The sequence below is a fragment of the Pelobates fuscus genome, chromosome 5 (genome assembly GCF_036172605.1).
Source record: "Pelobates fuscus isolate aPelFus1 chromosome 5, aPelFus1.pri, whole genome shotgun sequence".
Lineage (NCBI taxonomy): Eukaryota > Metazoa > Chordata > Amphibia > Anura > Pelobatidae > Pelobates > Pelobates fuscus.
The window spans coordinates 346,408,122-346,425,072 of NC_086321.1; the positions used below are offsets into that span (position 1 = coordinate 346,408,122).

Sequence of the window (16,951 nt, forward strand, 5' to 3'; positions counted from 1 at the left end):
TCCAGCGATTGTTTAAGCTGTCTCAGAATGCAATTTTAGCGGAGGCAATGAAAACAGTAATTAACATTGCTTTTCTCTCCAGTGATCGTTTAAGCGTCCAGCCGGCAAAAATCTGTCTCAGACCGCAATTTTAGCGGAGGCAATGAAAACAGTAATTAACAGTAAGATACTCCCACATACAGTAAACAATCCCTCCCCTCTGCCCGTGATATAATTCAGGGAGTTAATGCATTAACTTAATTTCCACGGGCAGAAGAAACACCCCTTTTTATAAAGTCCCATAAGTACCCAGAAACATAACACATCCCCGTAAATCTTACATCCCCTGACAGCCCTGATCTGGGTGGACAACATATCCAAAAATCACCCAGATCGGACCAGGGGTTCAGAAATTCTATGGAAGTCATAGTTTTGCCCAGGCGAACGCAGGATTTCATGCCCAAAACAGTTCCACAGAATCGCAGCTAAGTGCCGCTGGGGGACCGTCCGGGAACCGCGAGGTTTTCATGTCGAAAATAGTTCCAGGACGTTCGCGGCTAGGTCCCCCTGAAGCCTATTCGCGGTTTTAGCCCATGCGAACAAGATGGCTGCCACCACGCGTTCGAATGTCGAATGGCGGCCACTTTGACTGTTCGGGAGTTCGAAGAACCAACGTTTAAAGTCCCAATAGGCACAATTAGGGTCTCTCTGCCGCAATAAATTAAAGGGGCCATAGTCACAGGGTAAAAGGCTGGCAAGTAGTCTTCTCCAAAGCCCAGTGGCTTTCGTCACATATCGCAAATATCCTCGTGACTGCGAGCCGCACGCCGTCACTGCACAGCTCATCCTCGTTAGTATAGTGGTGAGTATCCCCGCCTGTCACGCGGGAGACCGGGGTTCGATTCCCCGACGGGGAGTGCTATTTTTATTTCCTTTGGCCGCCTCCTCTAATATGCACAAGACGCGGGAGCATTCGCTTGTGTGGATCAGCATGAACGCCAGCACCCCCCTGCCGTGGCCGGTTAGCTCAGTTGGTTAGAGCGTGGTGCTAATAACGCCAAGGCCGTGGGTTCGATCCCCACACGGGCCAGTTGCTTTTCTCTCCAGCGATTGTTTAAGCTGTCTCAGAATGCAATTTTAGCGGAGGCAATGAAAACAGTAATTAACATTGCTTTTCTCTCCAGTGATCGTTTAAGCGTCCAGCCGGCAAAAATCTGTCTCAGACCGCAATTTTAGCGGAGGCAATGAAAACAGTAATTAACAGTAAGATACTCCCACATACAGTAAACAATCCCTCCCCTCTGCCCGTGATATAATTCAGGGAGTTAATGCATTAACTTAATTTCCACGGGCAGAAGAAACACCCCTTTTTATAAAGTCCCATAAGTACCCAGAAACATAACACATCCCCGTAAATCTTACATCCCCTGACAGCCCTGATCTGGGTGGACAACATATCCAAAAATCACCCAGATCGGACCAGGGGTTCAGAAATTCTATGGAAGTCATAGTTTTGCCCAGGCGAACGCAGGATTTCATGCCCAAAACAGTTCCACAGAATCGCAGCTAAGTGCCGCTGGGGGACCGGCCGGGAACAGCGAGGTTTTCATGTCGAAAATAGTTCCAGGACGTTCGCGGCTAGGTCCCCCTGAAGCCTATTCGCGGTTTTAGCCCATGCGAACAAGATGACTGCCACCACGCGTTCGAATGTCGAATGGCGGCCACTTTGACTGTTCGGGAGTTCGAAGAACCAACGTTTAAAGTCCCAATAGGCATAATTAGGGTCTCTCTGCCGCAATAAATTAAAGGGGCCATAGTCACAGGGTAAAAGGCTGGCAAGTAGTCTTCTCCAAAGCCCAGTGGCTTTCGTCACATATCGCAAATATCCCCGTGACTGCGAGCCGCACGCCGTCACTGCACAGCTCATCCTCGTTAGTATAGTGGTGAGTATCCCCGCCTGTCACGCGGGAGACCGGGGTTTGATTCCCCGACGGGGAGTGCTATTTTTATTTCCTTTGGCCGCCTCCTCTAATATGCACAAGACGCGGGAGCATTCGCTTGTGTGGATCAGCATGAACGCCAGCTCCCCCCTGCCGTGGCCGGTTAGCTCAGTTGGTTAGAGCGTGGTGCTAATAACGCCAAGGCCGTGGGTTCGATCCCCACACGGGCCAGTTGCTTTTCTCTCCAGCGATTGTTTAAGCTGTCTCAGAATGCAATTTTAGCGGAGGCAATGAAAACAGTAATTAACATTGCTTTTCTCTCCAGTGATCGTTTAAGCGTCCAGCCGGCAAAAATCTGTCTCAGACCGCAATTTTAGCGGAGGCAATGAAAACAGTAATTAACAGTAAGATACTCCCACATACAGTAAACAATCCCTCCCCTCTGCCCGTGATATAATTCAGGGAGTTAATGCATTAACTTAATTTCCACGGGCAGAAGAAACACCCCTTTTTATAAAGTCCCATAAGTACCCAGAAACATAACACATCCCCGTAAATCTTACATCCCCTGACAGCCCTGATCTGGGTGGACAACATATCCAAAAATCACCCAGATCGGACCAGGGGTTCAGAAATTCTATGGAAGTCATAGTTTTGCCCAGGCGAACGCAGGATTTCATGCCCAAAACAGTTTCACAGAATCGCAGCTAAGTGCCGCTGGGGGACCGGCCGGGAACCGCGAGGTTTTCATGTCGAAAATAGTTCCAGGACGTTCGCGGCTAGGTCCCCCTGAAGCCTATTCGCGGTTTTAGCCCATGCGAACAAGATGGCTGCCACCACGCGTTCGAATGTCGAATGGCGGCCACTTTGACTGTTCGGGAGTTCGAAGAACCAACGTTTAAAGTCCCAATAGGCACAATTAGGGTCTCTCTGCCGCAATAAATTAAAGGGGCCATAGTCACAGGGTAAAAGGCTGGCAAGTAGTCTTCTCCAAAGCCCAGTGGCTTTCGTCACATATCGCAAATATCCTCGTGACTGCGAGCCGCACGCCGTCACTGCACAGCTCATCCTCGTTAGTATAGTGGTGAGTATCCCCGCCTGTCACGCGGGAGACCGGGGTTCGATTCCCCGACGGGGAGTGCTATTTTTATTTCCTTTGGCCGCCTCCTCTAATATGCACAAGACGCGGGAGCATTCGCTTGTGTGGATCAGCATGAACGCCAGCTCCCCCCTGCCGTGGCCGGTTAGCTCAGTTGGTTAGAGCGTGGTGCTAATATCGCCAAGGCCGTGGGTTCGATCCCCACACGGGCCAGTTGCTTTTCTCTCCAGCGATTGTTTAAGCTGTCTCAGAATGCAATTTTAGCGGAGGCAATGAAAACAGTAATTAACATTGCTTTTCTCTCCAGTGATCGTTTAAGCGTCCAGCCGGCAAAAATCTGTCTCAGACCGCAATTTTAGCGGAGGCAATGAAAACAGTAATTAACAGTAAGATACTCCCACATACAGTAAACAATCCCTCCCCTCTGCCCGTGATATAATTCAGGGAGTTAATGCATTAACTTAATTTCCACGGGCAGAAGAAACACCCCTTTTTATAAAGTCCCATAAGTACCCAGAAACATAACACATCCCCGTAAATCTTACATCCCCTGACAGCCCTGATCTGGGTGGACAACATATCCAAAAATCACCCAGATCGGACCAGGGGTTCAGAAATTCTATGGAAGTCATAGTTTTGCCCAGGCGAACGCAGGATTTCATGCCCAAAACAGTTTCACAGAATCGCAGCTAAGTGCCGCTGGGGGACCGGCCGGGAACCGCGAGGTTTTCATGTCGAAAATAGTTCCAGGACGTTCGCGGCTAGGTCCCCCTGAAGCCTATTCGCGGTTTTAGCCCATGCGAACAAGATGGCTGCCACCACGCGTTCGAATGTCGAATGGCGGCCACTTTGACTGTTCGGGAGTTCGAAGAACCAACGTTTAAAGTCCCAATAGGCACAATTAGGGTCTCTCTGCCGCAATAAATTAAAGGGGCCATAGTCACAGGGTAAAAGGCTGGCAAGTAGTCTTCTCCAAAGCCCAGTGGCTTTCGTCACATATCGCAAATATCCTCGTGACTGCGAGCCGCACGCCGTCACTGCACAGCTCATCCTCGTTAGTATAGTGGTGAGTATCCCCGCCTGTCACGCGGGAGACCGGGGTTCGATTCCCCGACGGGGAGTGCTATTTTTATTTCCTTTGGCCGCCTCCTCTAATATGCACAAGACGCGGGAGCATTCGCTTGTGTGGATCAGCATGAACGCCAGCTCCCCCCTGCCGTGGCCGGTTAGCTCAGTTGGTTAGAGCGTGGTGCTAATATCGCCAAGGCCGTGGGTTCGATCCCCACACGGGCCAGTTGCTTTTCTCTCCAGCGATTGTTTAAGCTGTCTCAGAATGCAATTTTAGCGGAGGCAATGAAAACAGTAATTAACATTGCTTTTCTCTCCAGTGATCGTTTAAGCGTCCAGCCGGCAAAAATCTGTCTCAGACCGCAATTTTAGCGGAGGCAATGAAAACAGTAATTAACAGTAAGATACTCCCACATACAGTAAACAATCCCTCCCCTCTGCCCGTGATATAATTCAGGGAGTTAATGCATTAACTTAATTTCCACGGGCAGAAGAAACACCCCTTTTTATAAAGTCCCATAAGTACCCAGAAACATAACACATCCCCGTAAATCTTACATCCCCTGACAGCCCTGATCTGGGTGGACAACATATCCAAAAATCACCCAGATCGGACCAGGGGTTCAGAAATTCTATGGAAGTCATAGTTTTGCCCAGGCGAACGCAGGATTTCATGCCCAAAACAGTTCCACAGAATCGCAGCTAAGTGCCGCTGGGGGACCGGCCGGGAACAGCGAGGTTTTCATGTCGAAAATAGTTCCAGGACGTTCGCGGCTAGGTCCCCCTGAAGCCTATTCGCGGTTTTAGCCCATGCGAACAAGATGGCTGCCACCACGCGTTCGAATGTCGAATGGCGGCCACTTTGACTGTTCGGGAGTTCGAAGAACCAACGTTTAAAGTCCCATTAGGCACAATTAGGGTCTCTCTGCCGCAATAAATTAAAGGGGCCATAGTCACAGGGTAAAAGGCTGGCAAGTAGTCTTCTCCAAAGCCCAGTGGCTTTCGTCACATATCGCAAATATCCCCGTGACTGCGAGCCGCACGCCGTCACTGCACAGCTCATCCTCGTTAGTATAGTGGTGAGTATCCCCGCCTGTCACGCGGGAGACCGGGGTTCGATTCCCCGACGGGGAGTGCTATTTTTATTTCCTTTGGCCGCCTCCTCTAATATGCACAAGACGCGGGAGCATTCGCTTGTGTGGATCAGCATGAACGCCAGCTCCCCCCTGCCGTGGCCGGTTAGCTCAGTTGGTTAGAGCGTGGTGCTAATAACGCCAAGGCCGTGGGTTCGATCCCCACACGGGCCAGTTGCTTTTCTCTCCAGCGATTGTTTAAGCTGTCTCAGAATGCAATTTTAGCGGAGGCAATGAAAACAGTAATTAACATTGCTTTTCTCTCCAGTGATCGTTTAAGCGTCCAGCCGGCAAAAATCTGTCTCAGACCGCAATTTTAGCGGAGGCAATGAAAACAGTAATTAACAGTAAGATACTCCCACATACAGTAAACAATCCCTCCCCTCTGCCCGTGATATAATTCAGGGAGTTAATGCATTAACTTAATTTCCACGGGCAGAAGAAACACCCCTTTTTATAAAGTCCCATAAGTACCCAGAAACATAACACATCCCCGTAAATCTTACATCCCCTGACAGCCCTGATCTGGGTGGACAACATATCCAAAAATCACCCAGATCGGACCAGGGGTTCAGAAATTCTATGGAAGTCATAGTTTTGCCCAGGCGAACGCAGGATTTCATGCCCAAAACAGTTCCACAGAATCGCAGCTAAGTGCCGCTGGGGGACCGGCCGGGAACCGCGAGGTTTTCATGTCGAAAATAGTTCCAGGACGTTCGCGGCTAGGTCCCCCTGAAGCCTATTCGCGGTTTTAGCCCATGCGAACAAGATGGCTGCCACCACGCGTTCGAATGTCGAATGGCGGCCACTTTGACTGTTCGGGAGTTCGAAGAACCAACGTTTAAAGTCCCAATAGGCACAATTAGGGTCTCTCTGCCGCAATAAATTAAAGGGGCCATAGTCACAGGGTAAAAGGCTGGCAAGTAGTCTTCTCCAAAGCCCAGTGGCTTTCGTCACATATCGCAAATATCCCCGTGACTGCGAGCCGCACGCCGTCACTGCACAGCTCATCCTCGTTAGTATAGTGGTGAGTATCCCCGCCTGTCACGCGGGAGACCGGGGTTCGATTCCCCGACGGGGAGTGCTATTTTTATTTCCTTTGGCCGCCTCCTCTAATATGCACAAGACGCGGGAGCATTCGCTTGTGTGGATCAGCATGAACGCCAGCTCCCCCCTGCCGTGGCCGGTTAGCTCAGTTGGTTAGAGCGTGGTGCTAATAACGCCAAGGCCGTGGGTTCGATCCCCACACGGGCCAGTTGCTTTTCTCTCCAGCGATTGTTTAAGCTGTCTCAGAATGCAATTTTAGCGGAGGCAATGAAAACAGTAATTAACATTGCTTTTCTCTCCAGTGATCGTTTAAGCGTCCAGCCGGCAAAAATCTGTCTCAGACCGCAATTTTAGCGGAGGCAATGAAAACAGTAATTAACAGTAAGATACTCCCACATACAGTAAACAATCCCTCCCCTCTGCCCGTGATATAATTCAGGGAGTTAATGCATTAACTTAATTTCCACGGGCAGAAGAAACACCCCTTTTTATAAAGTCCCATAAGTACCCAGAAACATAACACATCCCCGTAAATCTTACATCCCCTGACAGCCCTGATCTGGGTGGACAACATATCCAAAAATCACCCAGATCGGACCAGGGGTTCAGAAATTCTATGGAAGTCATAGTTTTGCCCAGGCGAACGCAGGATTTCATGCCCAAAACAGTTTCACAGAATCGCAGCTAAGTGCCGCTGGGGGACCGGCCGGGAACCGCGAGGTTTTCATGTCGAAAATAGTTCCAGGACGTTCGCGGCTAGGTCCCCCTGAAGCCTATTCGCGGTTTTAGCCCATGCGAACAAGATGGCTGCCACCACGCGTTCGAATGTCGAATGGCGGCCACTTTGACTGTTCGGGAGTTCGAAGAACCAACGTTTAAAGTCCCAATAGGCACAATTAGGGTCTCTCTGCCGCAATAAATTAAAGGGGCCATAGTCACAGGGTAAAAGGCTGGCAAGTAGTCTTCTCCAAAGCCCAGTGGCTTTCGTCACATATCGCAAATATCCTCGTGACTGCGAGCCGCACGCCGTCACTGCACAGCTCATCCTCGTTAGTATAGTGGTGAGTATCCCCGCCTGTCACGCGGGAGACCGGGGTTCGATTCCCCGACGGGGAGTGCTATTTTTATTTCCTTTGGCCGCCTCCTCTAATATGCACAAGACGCGGGAGCATTCGCTTGTGTGGATCAGCATGAACGCCAGCTCCCCCCTGCCGTGGCCGGTTAGCTCAGTTGGTTAGAGCGTGGTGCTAATATCGCCAAGGCCGTGGGTTCGATCCCCACACGGGCCAGTTGCTTTTCTCTCCAGCGATTGTTTAAGCTGTCTCAGAATGCAATTTTAGCGGAGGCAATGAAAACAGTAATTAACATTGCTTTTCTCTCCAGTGATCGTTTAAGCGTCCAGCCGGCAAAAATCTGTCTCAGACCGCAATTTTAGCGGAGGCAATGAAAACAGTAATTAACAGTAAGATACTCCCACATACAGTAAACAATCCCTCCCCTCTGCCCGTGATATAATTCAGGGAGTTAATGCATTAACTTAATTTCCACGGGCAGAAGAAACACCCCTTTTTATAAAGTCCCATAAGTACCCAGAAACATAACACATCCCCGTAAATCTTACATCCCCTGACAGCCCTGATCTGGGTGGACAACATATCCAAAAATCACCCAGATCGGACCAGGGGTTCAGAAATTCTATGGAAGTCATAGTTTTGCCCAGGCGAACGCAGGATTTCATGCCCAAAACAGTTCCACAGAATCGCAGCTAAGTGCCGCTGGGGGACCGGCCGGGAACCGCGAGGTTTTCATGTCGAAAATAGTTCCAGGACGTTCGCGGCTAGGTCCCCCTGAAGCCTATTCGCGGTTTTAGCCCATGCGAACAAGATGGCTGCCACCACGCGTTCGAATGTCGAATGGCGGCCACTTTGACTGTTCGGGAGTTCGAAGAACCAACGTTTAAAGTCCCAATAGGCACAATTAGGGTCTCTCTGCCGCAATAAATTAAAGGGGCCATAGTCACAGGGTAAAAGGCTGGCAAGTAGTCTTCTCCAAAGCCCAGTGGCTTTCGTCACATATCGCAAATATCCCCGTGACTGCGAGCCGCACGCCGTCACTGCACAGCTCATCCTCGTTAGTATAGTGGTGAGTATCCCCGCCTGTCACGCGGGAGACCGGGGTTCGATTCCCCGACGGGGAGTGCTATTTTTATTTCCTTTGGCCGCCTCCTCTAATATGCACAAGACGCGGGAGCATTCGCTTGTGTGGATCAGCATGAACGCCAGCTCCCCCCTGCCGTGGCCGGTTAGCTCAGTTGGTTAGAGCGTGGTGCTAATAACGCCAAGGCCGTGGGTTCGATCCCCACACGGGCCAGTTGCTTTTCTCTCCAGCGATTGTTTAAGCTGTCTCAGAATGCAATTTTAGCGGAGGCAATGAAAACAGTAATTAACATTGCTTTTCTCTCCAGTGATCGTTTAAGCGTCCAGCCGGCAAAAATCTGTCTCAGACCGCAATTTTAGCGGAGGCAATGAAAACAGTAATTAACAGTAAGATACTCCCACATACAGTAAACAATCCCTCCCCTCTGCCCGTGATATAATTCAGGGAGTTAATGCATTAACTTAATTTCCACGGGCAGAAGAAACACCCCTTTTTATAAAGTCCCATAAGTACCCAGAAACATAACACATCCCCGTAAATCTTACATCCCCTGACAGCCCTGATCTGGGTGGACAACATATCCAAAAATCACCCAGATCGGACCAGGGGTTCAGAAATTCTATGGAAGTCATAGTTTTGCCCAGGCGAACGCAGGATTTCATGCCCAAAACAGTTCCACAGAATCGCAGCTAAGTGCCGCTGGGGGACCGGCCGGGAACCGCGAGGTTTTCATGTCGAAAATAGTTCCAGGACGTTCGCGGCTAGGTCCCCCTGAAGCCTATTCGCGGTTTTAGCCCATGCGAACAAGATGGCTGCCACCACGCGTTCGAATGTCGAATGGCGGCCACTTTGACTGTTCGGGAGTTCGAAGAACCAACGTTTAAAGTCCCAATAGGCACAATTAGGGTCTCTCTGCCGCAATAAATTAAAGGGGCCATAGTCACAGGGTAAAAGGCTGGCAAGTAGTCTTCTCCAAAGCCCAGTGGCTTTCGTCACATATCGCAAATATCCCCGTGACTGCGAGCCGCACGCCGTCACTGCACAGCTCATCCTCGTTAGTATAGTGGTGAGTATCCCCGCCTGTCACGCGGGAGACCGGGGTTCGATTCCCCGACGGGGAGTGCTATTTTTATTTCCTTTGGCCGCCTCCTCTAATATGCACAAGACGCGGGAGCATTCGCTTGTGTGGATCAGCATGAACGCCAGCTCCCCCCTGCCGTGGCCGGTTAGCTCAGTTGGTTAGAGCGTGGTGCTAATAACGCCAAGGCCGTGGGTTCGATCCCCACACGGGCCAGTTGCTTTTCTCTCCAGCGATTGTTTAAGCTGTCTCAGAATGCAATTTTAGCGGAGGCAATGAAAACAGTAATTAACATTGCTTTTCTCTCCAGTGATCGTTTAAGCGTCCAGCCGGCAAAAATCTGTCTCAGACCGCAATTTTAGCGGAGGCAATGAAAACAGTAATTAACAGTAAGATACTCCCACATACAGTAAACAATCCCTCCCCTCTGCCCGTGATATAATTCAGGGAGTTAATGCATTAACTTAATTTCCACGGGCAGAAGAAACACCCCTTTTTATAAAGTCCCATAAGTACCCAGAAACATAACACATCCCCGTAAATCTTACATCCCCTGACAGCCCTGATCTGGGTGGACAACATATCCAAAAATCACCCAGATCGGACCAGGGGTTCAGAAATTCTATGGAAGTCATAGTTTTGCCCAGGCGAACGCAGGATTTCATGCCCAAAACAGTTTCACAGAATCGCAGCTAAGTGCCGCTGGGGGACCGGCCGGGAACCGCGAGGTTTTCATGTCGAAAATAGTTCCAGGACGTTCGCGGCTAGGTCCCCCTGAAGCCTATTCGCGGTTTTAGCCCATGCGAACAAGATGGCTGCCACCACGCGTTCGAATGTCGAATGGCGGCCACTTTGACTGTTCGGGAGTTCGAAGAACCAACGTTTAAAGTCCCAATAGGCACAATTAGGGTCTCTCTGCCGCAATAAATTAAAGGGGCCATAGTCACAGGGTAAAAGGCTGGCAAGTAGTCTTCTCCAAAGCCCAGTGGCTTTCGTCACATATCGCAAATATCCTCGTGACTGCGAGCCGCACGCCGTCACTGCACAGCTCATCCTCGTTAGTATAGTGGTGAGTATCCCCGCCTGTCACGCGGGAGACCGGGGTTCGATTCCCCGACGGGGAGTGCTATTTTTATTTCCTTTGGCCGCCTCCTCTAATATGCACAAGACGCGGGAGCATTCGCTTGTGTGGATCAGCATGAACGCCAGCTCCCCCCTGCCGTGGCCGGTTAGCTCAGTTGGTTAGAGCGTGGTGCTAATATCGCCAAGGCCGTGGGTTCGATCCCCACACGGGCCAGTTGCTTTTCTCTCCAGCGATTGTTTAAGCTGTCTCAGAATGCAATTTTAGCGGAGGCAATGAAAACAGTAATTAACATTGCTTTTCTCTCCAGTGATCGTTTAAGCGTCCAGCCGGCAAAAATCTGTCTCAGACCGCAATTTTAGCGGAGGCAATGAAAACAGTAATTAACAGTAAGATACTCCCACATACAGTAAACAATCCCTCCCCTCTGCCCGTGATATAATTCAGGGAGTTAATGCATTAACTTAATTTCCACGGGCAGAAGAAACACCCCTTTTTATAAAGTCCCATAAGTACCCAGAAACATAACACATCCCCGTAAATCTTACATCCCCTGACAGCCCTGATCTGGGTGGACAACATATCCAAAAATCACCCAGATCGGACCAGGGGTTCAGAAATTCTATGGAAGTCATAGTTTTGCCCAGGCGAACGCAGGATTTCATGCCCAAAACAGTTCCACAGAATCGCAGCTAAGTGCCGCTGGGGGACCGGCCGGGAACCGCGAGGTTTTCATGTCGAAAATAGTTCCAGGACGTTCGCGGCTAGGTCCCCCTGAAGCCTATTCGCGGTTTTAGCCCATGCGAACAAGATGGCTGCCACCACGCGTTCGAATGTCGAATGGCGGCCACTTTGACTGTTCGGGAGTTCGAAGAACCAACGTTTAAAGTCCCAATAGGCACAATTAGGGTCTCTCTGCCGCAATAAATTAAAGGGGCCATAGTCACAGGGTAAAAGGCTGGCAAGTAGTCTTCTCCAAAGCCCAGTGGCTTTCGTCACATATCGCAAATATCCCCGTGACTGCGAGCCGCACGCCGTCACTGCACAGCTCATCCTCGTTAGTATAGTGGTGAGTATCCCCGCCTGTCACGCGGGAGACCGGGGTTCGATTCCCCGACGGGGAGTGCTATTTTTATTTCCTTTGGCCGCCTCCTCTAATATGCACAAGACGCGGGAGCATTCGCTTGTGTGGATCAGCATGAACGCCAGCTCCCCCTGCCGTGGCCGGTTAGCTCAGTTGGTTAGAGCGTGGTGCTAATAACGCCAAGGCCGTGGGTTCGATCCCCACACGGGCCAGTTGCTTTTCTCTCCAGCGATTGTTTAAGCTGTCTCAGAATGCAATTTTAGCGGAGGCAATGAAAACAGTAATTAACATTGCTTTTCTCTCCAGTGATCGTTTAAGCGTCCAGCCGGCAAAAATCTGTCTCAGACCGCAATTTTAGCGGAGGCAATGAAAACAGTAATTAACAGTAAGATACTCCCACATACAGTAAACAATCCCTCCCCTCTGCCCGTGATATAATTCAGGGAGTTAATGCATTAACTTAATTTCCACGGGCAGAAGAAACACCCCTTTTTATAAAGTCCCATAAGTACCCAGAAACATAACACATCCCCGTAAATCTTACATCCCCTGACAGCCCTGATCTGGGTGGACAACATATCCAAAAATCACCCAGATCGGACCAGGGGTTCAGAAATTCTATGGAAGTCATAGTTTTGCCCAGGCGAACGCAGGATTTCATGCCCAAAACAGTTCCACAGAATCGCAGCTAAGTGCCGCTGGGGGACCGGCCGGGAACCGCGAGGTTTTCATGTCGAAAATAGTTCCAGGACGTTCGCGGCTAGGTCCCCCTGAAGCCTATTCGCGGTTTTAGCCCATGCGAACAAGATGGCTGCCACCACGCGTTCGAATGTCGAATGGCGGCCACTTTGACTGTTCGGGAGTTCGAAGAACCAACGTTTAAAGTCCCAATAGGCACAATTAGGGTCTCTCTGCCGCAATAAATTAAAGGGGCCATAGTCACAGGGTAAAAGGCTGGCAAGTAGTCTTCTCCAAAGCCCAGTGGCTTTCGTCACATATCGCAAATATCCTCGTGACTGCGAGCCGCACGCCGTCACTGCACAGCTCATCCTCGTTAGTATAGTGGTGAGTATCCCCGCCTGTCACGCGGGAGACCGGGGTTCGATTCCCCGACGGGGAGTGCTATTTTTATTTCCTTTGGCCGCCTCCTCTAATATGCACAAGACGCGGGAGCATTCGCTTGTGTGGATCAGCATGAACGCCAGCTCCCCCCTGCCGTGGCCGGTTAGCTCAGTTGGTTAGAGAGTGGTGCTAATATCGCCAAGGCCGTGGGTTCGATCCCCACACGGGCCAGTTGCTTTTCTCTCCAGCGATTGTTTAAGCTGTCTCAGAATGCAATTTTAGCGGAGGCAATGAAAACAGTAATTAACATTGCTTTTCTCTCCAGTGATCGTTTAAGCGTCCAGCCGGCAAAAATCTGTCTCAGACCGCAATTTTAGCGGAGGCAATGAAAACAGTAATTAACAGTAAGATACTCCCACATACAGTAAACAATCCCTCCCCTCTGCCCGTGATATAATTCAGGGAGTTAATGCATTAACTTAATTTCCACGGGCAGAAGAAACACCCCTTTTTATAAAGTCCCATAAGTACCCAGAAACATAACACATCCCCGTAAATCTTACATCCCCTGACAGCCCTGATCTGGGTGGACAACATATCCAAAAATCACCCAGATCGGACCAGGGGTTCAGAAATTCTATGGAAGTCATAGTTTTGCCCAGGCGAACGCAGGATTTCATGCCCAAAACAGTTCCACAGAATCGCAGCTAAGTGCCGCTGGGGGACCGGCCGCGAACCGCGAGGTTTTCATGTCGAAAATAGTTCCAGGACGTTCGCGGCTAGGTCCCCCTGAAGCCTATTCGCGGTTTTAGCCCATGCGAACAAGATGGCTGCCACCACGCGTTCGAATGTCGAATGGCGGCCACTTTGACTGTTCGGGAGTTCGAAGAACCAACGTTTAAAGTCCCAATAGGCACAATTAGGGTCTCTCTGCCGCAATAAATTAAAGGGGCCATAGTCACAGGGTAAAAGGCTGGCAAGTAGTCTTCTCCAAAGCCCAGTGGCTTTCGTCACATATCGCAAATATCCCCGTGACTGCGAGCCGCACGCCGTCACTGCACAGCTCATCCTCGTTAGTATAGTGGTGAGTATCCCCGCCTGTCACGCGGGAGACCGGGGTTCGATTCCCCGACGGGGAGTGCTATTTTTATTTCCTTTGGCCGCCTCCTCTAATATGCACAAGACGCGGGAGCATTCGCTTGTGTGGATCAGCATGAACGCCAGCTCCCCCTGCCGTGGCCGGTTCGCTCAGTTGGTTAGAGCGTGGTGCTAATAACGCCAAGGCCGTGGGTTCGATCCCCACACGGGCCAGTTGCTTTTCTCTCCAGCGATTGTTTAAGCTGTCTCAGAATGCAATTTTAGCGGAGGCAATGAAAACAGTAATTAACATTGCTTTTCTCTCCAGTGATCGTTTAAGCGTCCAGCCGGCAAAAATCTGTCTCAGACCGCAATTTTAGCGGAGGCAATGAAAACAGTAATTAACAGTAAGATACTCCCACATACAGTAAACAATCCCTCCCCTCTGCCCGTGATATAATTCAGGGAGTTAATGCATTAACTTAATTTCCACGGGCAGAAGAAACACCCCTTTTTATAAAGTCCCATAAGTACCCAGAAACATAACACATCCCCGTAAATCTTACATCCCCTGACAGCCCTGATCTGGGTGGACAACATATCCAAAAATCACCCAGATCGGACCAGGGGTTCAGAAATTCTATGGAAGTCATAGTTTTGCCCAGGCGAACGCAGGATTTCATGCCCAAAACAGTTCCACAGAATCGCAGCTAAGTGCCGCTGGGGGACCGGCCGGGAACCGCGAGGTTTTCATGTCGAAAATAGTTCCAGGACGTTCGCGGCTAGGTCCCCCTGAAGCCTATTCGCGGTTTTAGCCCATGCGAACAAGATGGCTGCCACCACGCGTTCGAATGTCGAATGGCGGCCACTTTGACTGTTCGGGAGTTCGAAGAACCAACGTTTAAAGTCCCAATAGGCACAATTAGGGTCTCTCTGCCGCAATAAATTAAAGGGGCCATAGTCACAGGGTAAAAGGCTGGCAAGTAGTCTTCTCCAAAGCCCAGTGGCTTTCGTCACATATCGCAAATATCCTCATGACTGCGAGCCGCACGCCGTCACTGCACAGCTCATCCTCGTTAGTATAGTGGTGAGTATCCCCGCCTGTCACGCGGGAGACCGGGGTTCGATTCCCCGACGGGGAGTGCTATTTTTATTTCCTTTGGCCGCCTCCTCTAATATGCACAAGACGCGGGAGCATTCGCTTGTGTGGATCAGCATGAACGCCAGCTCCCCCCTGCCGTGGCCGGTTAGCTCAGTTGGTTAGAGCGTGGTGCTAATATCGCCAAGGCCGTGGGTTCGATCCCCACACGGGCCAGTTGCTTTTCTCTCCAGCGATTGTTTAAGCTGTCTCAGAATGCAATTTTAGCGGAGGCAATGAAAACAGTAATTAACATTGCTTTTCTCTCCAGTGATCGTTTAAGCGTCCAGCCGGCAAAAATCTGTCTCAGACCGCAATTTTAGCGGAGGCAATGAAAACAGTAATTAACAGTAAGATACTCCCACATACAGTAAACAATCCCTCCCCTCTGCCCGTGATATAATTCAGGGAGTTAATGCATTAACTTAATTTCCACGGGCAGAAGAAACACCCCTTTTTATAAAGTCCCATAAGTACCCAGAAACATAACACATCCCCGTAAATCTTACATCCCCTGACAGCCCTGATCTGGGTGGACAACATATCCAAAAATCACCCAGATCGGACCAGGGGTTCAGAAATTCTATGGAAGTCATAGTTTTGCCCAGGCGAACGCAGGATTTCATGCCCAAAACAGTTCCACAGAATCGCAGCTAAGTGCCGCTGGGGGACCGGCCGGGAACCGCGAGGTTTTCATGTCGAAAATAGTTCCAGGACGTTCGCGGCTAGGTCCCCCTGAAGCCTATTCGCGGTTTTAGCCCATGCGAACAAGATGGCTGCCACCACGCGTTCGAATGTCGAATGGCGGCCACTTTGACTGTTCGGGAGTTCGAAGAACCAACGTTTAAAGTCCCAATAGGCACAATTAGGGTCTCTCTGCCGCAATAAATTAAAGGGGCCATAGTCACAGGGTAAAAGGCTGGCAAGTAGTCTTCTCCAAAGCCCAGTGGCTTTCGTCACATATCGCAAATATCCTCGTGACTGCGAGCCGCACGCCGTCACTGCACAGCTCATCCTCGTTAGTATAGTGGTGAGTATCCCCGCCTGTCACGCGGGAGACCGGGGTTCGATTCCCCGACGGGGAGTGCTATTTTTATTTCCTTTGGCCGCCTCCTCTAATATGCACAAGACGCGGGAGCATTCGCTTGTGTGGATCAGCATGAACGCCAGCTCCCCCCTGCCGTGGCCGGTTAGCTCAGTTGGTTAGAGCGTGGTGCTAATATCGCCAAGGCCGTGGGTTCGATCCCCACACGGGCCAGTTGCTTTTCTCTCCAGCGATTGTTTAAGCTGTCTCAGAATGCAATTTTAGCGGAGGCAATGAAAACAGTAATTAACATTGCTTTTCTCTCCAGTGATCGTTTAAGCGTCCAGCCGGCAAAAATCTGTCTCAGACCGCAATTTTAGCGGAGGCAATGAAAACAGTAATTAACAGTAAGATACTCCCACATACAGTAAACAATCCCTCCCCTCTGCCCGTGATATAATTCAGGGAGTTAATGCATTAACTTAATTTCCACGGGCAGAAGAAACACCCCTTTTTATAAAGTCCCATAAGTACCCAGAAACATAACACATCCCCGTAAATCTTACATCCCCTGACAGCCCTGATCTGGGTGGACAACATATCCAAAAATCACCCAGATCGGACCAGGGGTTCAGAAATTCTATGGAAGTCATAGTTTTGCCCAGGCGAACGCAGGATTTCATGCCCAAAACAGTTTCACAGAATCGCAGCTAAGTGCCGCTGGGGGACCGGCCGGGAACCGCGAGGTTTTCATGTCGAAAATAGTTCCAGGACGTTCGCGGCTAGGTCCCCCTGAAGCCTATTCGCGGTTTTAGCCCATGCGAACAAGATGGCTGCCACCACGCGTTCGAATGTCGAATGGCGGCCACTTTGACTGTTCGGGAGTTCGAAGAACCAACGTTTAAAGTCCCAATAGGCACAATTAGGGTCTCTCTGCCGCAATAAATTAAAGGGGCCATAGTCACAGGGTAAAAGGCTGGCAAG

At 50.3% G+C, this 16,951-nt stretch overlaps 28 non-coding genes across 28 annotated transcripts; all 28 read left to right on the forward strand.

The window, feature by feature from the left end:
- Nucleotides 1-824: 824 nt before the first annotated feature.
- TRNAD-GUC (transfer RNA aspartic acid (anticodon GUC)) lies at nucleotides 825-896 on the forward strand. The gene has a single exon. It is a non-coding gene; the product is annotated as a tRNA-Asp (tRNA).
- A 99-nt stretch (nucleotides 897-995) lies between these two features.
- TRNAI-AAU (transfer RNA isoleucine (anticodon AAU)) lies at nucleotides 996-1,069 on the forward strand. Its single transcript has one exon. It is a non-coding gene; the product is annotated as a tRNA-Ile (tRNA).
- Nucleotides 1,070-1,905: 836 nt separating this feature from the next.
- TRNAD-GUC (transfer RNA aspartic acid (anticodon GUC)) lies at nucleotides 1,906-1,977 on the forward strand. Its single transcript has one exon. It is a non-coding gene; the product is annotated as a tRNA-Asp (tRNA).
- A 99-nt stretch (nucleotides 1,978-2,076) lies between these two features.
- Nucleotides 2,077-2,150, forward strand: TRNAI-AAU (transfer RNA isoleucine (anticodon AAU)). Its single transcript has one exon. It is a non-coding gene; the product is annotated as a tRNA-Ile (tRNA).
- An 836-nt stretch (nucleotides 2,151-2,986) lies between these two features.
- TRNAD-GUC (transfer RNA aspartic acid (anticodon GUC)) lies at nucleotides 2,987-3,058 on the forward strand. The gene has a single exon. It is a non-coding gene; the product is annotated as a tRNA-Asp (tRNA).
- Nucleotides 3,059-3,157: 99 nt separating this feature from the next.
- On the forward strand, nucleotides 3,158-3,231 carry TRNAI-AAU (transfer RNA isoleucine (anticodon AAU)). Its single transcript has one exon. It is a non-coding gene; the product is annotated as a tRNA-Ile (tRNA).
- Nucleotides 3,232-4,067: 836 nt separating this feature from the next.
- TRNAD-GUC (transfer RNA aspartic acid (anticodon GUC)) lies at nucleotides 4,068-4,139 on the forward strand. The gene has a single exon. It is a non-coding gene; the product is annotated as a tRNA-Asp (tRNA).
- A 99-nt stretch (nucleotides 4,140-4,238) lies between these two features.
- TRNAI-AAU (transfer RNA isoleucine (anticodon AAU)) lies at nucleotides 4,239-4,312 on the forward strand. Its single transcript has one exon. It is a non-coding gene; the product is annotated as a tRNA-Ile (tRNA).
- An 836-nt stretch (nucleotides 4,313-5,148) lies between these two features.
- Nucleotides 5,149-5,220, forward strand: TRNAD-GUC (transfer RNA aspartic acid (anticodon GUC)). The gene has a single exon. It is a non-coding gene; the product is annotated as a tRNA-Asp (tRNA).
- A 99-nt stretch (nucleotides 5,221-5,319) lies between these two features.
- Nucleotides 5,320-5,393, forward strand: TRNAI-AAU (transfer RNA isoleucine (anticodon AAU)). Its single transcript has one exon. It is a non-coding gene; the product is annotated as a tRNA-Ile (tRNA).
- An 836-nt stretch (nucleotides 5,394-6,229) lies between these two features.
- Nucleotides 6,230-6,301, forward strand: TRNAD-GUC (transfer RNA aspartic acid (anticodon GUC)). The gene has a single exon. It is a non-coding gene; the product is annotated as a tRNA-Asp (tRNA).
- A 99-nt stretch (nucleotides 6,302-6,400) lies between these two features.
- TRNAI-AAU (transfer RNA isoleucine (anticodon AAU)) lies at nucleotides 6,401-6,474 on the forward strand. Its single transcript has one exon. It is a non-coding gene; the product is annotated as a tRNA-Ile (tRNA).
- An 836-nt stretch (nucleotides 6,475-7,310) lies between these two features.
- TRNAD-GUC (transfer RNA aspartic acid (anticodon GUC)) lies at nucleotides 7,311-7,382 on the forward strand. Its single transcript has one exon. It is a non-coding gene; the product is annotated as a tRNA-Asp (tRNA).
- Nucleotides 7,383-7,481: 99 nt separating this feature from the next.
- TRNAI-AAU (transfer RNA isoleucine (anticodon AAU)) lies at nucleotides 7,482-7,555 on the forward strand. Its single transcript has one exon. It is a non-coding gene; the product is annotated as a tRNA-Ile (tRNA).
- An 836-nt stretch (nucleotides 7,556-8,391) lies between these two features.
- TRNAD-GUC (transfer RNA aspartic acid (anticodon GUC)) lies at nucleotides 8,392-8,463 on the forward strand. The gene has a single exon. It is a non-coding gene; the product is annotated as a tRNA-Asp (tRNA).
- A 99-nt stretch (nucleotides 8,464-8,562) lies between these two features.
- TRNAI-AAU (transfer RNA isoleucine (anticodon AAU)) lies at nucleotides 8,563-8,636 on the forward strand. The gene has a single exon. It is a non-coding gene; the product is annotated as a tRNA-Ile (tRNA).
- An 836-nt stretch (nucleotides 8,637-9,472) lies between these two features.
- Nucleotides 9,473-9,544, forward strand: TRNAD-GUC (transfer RNA aspartic acid (anticodon GUC)). The gene has a single exon. It is a non-coding gene; the product is annotated as a tRNA-Asp (tRNA).
- A 99-nt stretch (nucleotides 9,545-9,643) lies between these two features.
- TRNAI-AAU (transfer RNA isoleucine (anticodon AAU)) lies at nucleotides 9,644-9,717 on the forward strand. Its single transcript has one exon. It is a non-coding gene; the product is annotated as a tRNA-Ile (tRNA).
- An 836-nt stretch (nucleotides 9,718-10,553) lies between these two features.
- Nucleotides 10,554-10,625, forward strand: TRNAD-GUC (transfer RNA aspartic acid (anticodon GUC)). The gene has a single exon. It is a non-coding gene; the product is annotated as a tRNA-Asp (tRNA).
- A 99-nt stretch (nucleotides 10,626-10,724) lies between these two features.
- TRNAI-AAU (transfer RNA isoleucine (anticodon AAU)) lies at nucleotides 10,725-10,798 on the forward strand. The gene has a single exon. It is a non-coding gene; the product is annotated as a tRNA-Ile (tRNA).
- Nucleotides 10,799-11,634: 836 nt separating this feature from the next.
- On the forward strand, nucleotides 11,635-11,706 carry TRNAD-GUC (transfer RNA aspartic acid (anticodon GUC)). Its single transcript has one exon. It is a non-coding gene; the product is annotated as a tRNA-Asp (tRNA).
- A 98-nt stretch (nucleotides 11,707-11,804) lies between these two features.
- On the forward strand, nucleotides 11,805-11,878 carry TRNAI-AAU (transfer RNA isoleucine (anticodon AAU)). The gene has a single exon. It is a non-coding gene; the product is annotated as a tRNA-Ile (tRNA).
- Nucleotides 11,879-12,714: 836 nt separating this feature from the next.
- On the forward strand, nucleotides 12,715-12,786 carry TRNAD-GUC (transfer RNA aspartic acid (anticodon GUC)). Its single transcript has one exon. It is a non-coding gene; the product is annotated as a tRNA-Asp (tRNA).
- A 1,009-nt stretch (nucleotides 12,787-13,795) lies between these two features.
- TRNAD-GUC (transfer RNA aspartic acid (anticodon GUC)) lies at nucleotides 13,796-13,867 on the forward strand. Its single transcript has one exon. It is a non-coding gene; the product is annotated as a tRNA-Asp (tRNA).
- Nucleotides 13,868-14,875: 1,008 nt separating this feature from the next.
- TRNAD-GUC (transfer RNA aspartic acid (anticodon GUC)) lies at nucleotides 14,876-14,947 on the forward strand. The gene has a single exon. It is a non-coding gene; the product is annotated as a tRNA-Asp (tRNA).
- A 99-nt stretch (nucleotides 14,948-15,046) lies between these two features.
- On the forward strand, nucleotides 15,047-15,120 carry TRNAI-AAU (transfer RNA isoleucine (anticodon AAU)). The gene has a single exon. It is a non-coding gene; the product is annotated as a tRNA-Ile (tRNA).
- An 836-nt stretch (nucleotides 15,121-15,956) lies between these two features.
- TRNAD-GUC (transfer RNA aspartic acid (anticodon GUC)) lies at nucleotides 15,957-16,028 on the forward strand. Its single transcript has one exon. It is a non-coding gene; the product is annotated as a tRNA-Asp (tRNA).
- Nucleotides 16,029-16,127: 99 nt separating this feature from the next.
- Nucleotides 16,128-16,201, forward strand: TRNAI-AAU (transfer RNA isoleucine (anticodon AAU)). The gene has a single exon. It is a non-coding gene; the product is annotated as a tRNA-Ile (tRNA).
- Nucleotides 16,202-16,951: the final 750 nt, after the last annotated feature.